The 2,359-nt window shown below is 45.5% G+C and overlaps 1 pseudogene; it reads left to right on the top strand.

The window, feature by feature from the left end:
- Window positions 1–1,327: 1,327 nt before the first annotated feature.
- Window positions 1,328–1,759, top strand: LOC148020905 (cationic amino acid transporter 6, chloroplastic pseudogene; annotated as a pseudogene).
- The last annotated feature ends 600 nt before the right edge of the window (window positions 1,760–2,359 follow it).

Genomic DNA, 2,359 nt, shown 5'->3' with positions numbered 1-2,359 from the left:
TTGGACTGAAGGGTCTCCTCATGGGGCTGCAATGGAATGTCCACTTGATCAGCGATCTGCTTATGATCTTCATGATCCACTATGTCATCCGCTTGTTTGTCTTCCTCTTCATTGTTCTCGTCGTCCAAAAACTCTAAAATAATTGCTAGTTTAGCATTCCTTTTCCTGCATGTATCCTTGTGATTGGAGGACATAGGCTCAGCACATCGGTAGCATAGCCCTTGAGCATGCAGTCGTCTTATATCAGCATGGGTGAGAATATTTCCTCGAGTAACATCATGCTGCCCCCCAACATATTGATCACAAGAAAACTGTTCATAGACATCGACATCACGCATAGAGTGCTCATAATCTACATGCTGCTTGTGATCATATGCACCACACTGCTCATAATAGGGTGGCTGTCCACACTCACTCCTGCACAATTCGATCAATGATTCCATAGAGTCCCCTTGAACTTCTCCATCAATCCTAGCAATTAGATCAATCAGCATGTTCTTGTGTTGTACGTGATCTAGGCCTTCTCGCAAAACAATATTGCCATAGAGGTTTACAAGAGCCTCCACAATACATTGTTGTACCAACTGAGGGGTATTAAGTGTTAATTGTTGTACAAGTACTCAACCAGAACAACATCTACTATTTCTGCAGCCATCATTGTATCATCAAATATCATGAGTGCATGTGCCAATGCAACCATCATATCAACCATTCCAGCATCAAGCTTGCTGAACATAATTTTCTCTATGGTACTTTTGATGGCCTTTCCATATGCACACTACTGCCCATGAGAGTAAGCATGAACATCATACATATAGGCATGGTGCTGCCCAAAACCAGATGATAGCTGCTGTTCGTGCATGGATTGCAGCCCATATGGGGGCCCTGTGCTCTCTGCATGCATTCCATACAATCCAAAATTACCAGCAATAGGTGATGCATGGTTGTCATTCGCACCTGACATAACCATATTGCTGTAACAAGGTGCTCCTGGAGCATTGTAATAGCCATAATGGTCTAGATACCCTGCATGCATTCCAATCCATCTGGCACCATATTGCTACCTATATATGGCATTCCTTTCTGCGCAAAAGCAGGCTGGCTATTACAGCCGCTACTCTAGCATACATGCTTCTGCCCATGATTCCATATCCTGTATCTACTCCAGCATTAAGCCAAGTTGGTCCTGGGGTGCTTCCCTTCACTGTGTGATCTAGTCCCGGAATGCTAATGGGGAAACCTTTGGAATTGAGGAGAAGGATGGAAGCTTAAAATAGTCAACAAGGCGGCTCGGCTGGTGGACCTGGTGGGCCTTGGAGTGGGTGGCATGGTGGGTGCGGGTGTGTTTGTGATCACTGGTAGCACTGCACACCTGCATGCAGGTCCAGCTGTTGTCCTCTCCTTCCTAATAGCAGGCCTGTCTGCCCTTCTCTCAGCCCTCTGCTATACAGAATTTGCAGTAGAGCTTCCTGCGGCTGGGGGGGCTTTCGGCTACTTGTGTATCACATTGGGGAAGCTCGCAGCTTATTTGACAGGAGCAAACCTCCAGCTGGAGTATGTCTTCTCAAATGCTGCAGTGGCTCGCACCTTCACTTCTTACTTGGCTACAATATTCGGCCACCATGGCAGTGCCTGGCTAATCAGAGTTCCTGGCCTTGCAGGAGAAGGCGATTACATGTTAGATCTTCTTGCCGTTGGCATCACCACACTCCTTACAATTAGCATCTGCTGCAGCACCAAGCAGAGCTCCTTCATATAATAGCAGGCCTGTCTGCCCTTCTCTCAGCCCTCTGCTATACAGAATTTGCAATAGAGCTTCCTGCAAGGACGGTGGGATATTTAAGAAGATTTTGACGGAGAGAGAGAAGTGACAAAAGCCCAAAGGTGCAGATGAGGTCACTGTCAAGTTCGTTGCCAAACTGAAAAATGGGACTGTTGTCTTCACTACCCCTAAGGAGGGATTGGAATTTTATGTGAGAGATGCATATTTTGTTCCTGCCATTAGCAAATCCATCCTCAATCTGAGAAAGAAGCTGCTCATCAGTTTGGAGTCTGAGGTCGATGGTTAAAACTCTGCAGCCAACAATCTTGCATATTGCAACATCTCTTCTGCTTGGTTGAGTCACTATGTATCAGAATATTCCCTGTTGTGCTTGATGTGGAAAATCCAGAGTTCAAGGCCAAGCTATACTAAATGGTTGAGTTAGTACAAAGCCTAGTGAAATTGGTAATAGAGATGCTCCACATTTGTAAAGAATTTGCATATCTCTTCATTGCCTCTCCACAGGGCATGCCATATTTTAAGTCTGATGTTGTTGGAGCTTGGGATGAAGATAGTTGCATTGCATTCTATGCAGTC

Source organism: Lygodium microphyllum, chromosome 18, assembly GCF_053477565.2.
Source record: "Lygodium microphyllum isolate KBCC chromosome 18, Lygodium_microphyllum_v1.1.10, whole genome shotgun sequence".
Taxonomy (NCBI): domain Eukaryota; kingdom Viridiplantae; phylum Streptophyta; class Polypodiopsida; order Schizaeales; family Lygodiaceae; genus Lygodium; species Lygodium microphyllum.
Note: the sequence above shows the minus strand (reverse complement) of the source record. Positions and strands in the feature narration are given on the sequence as shown.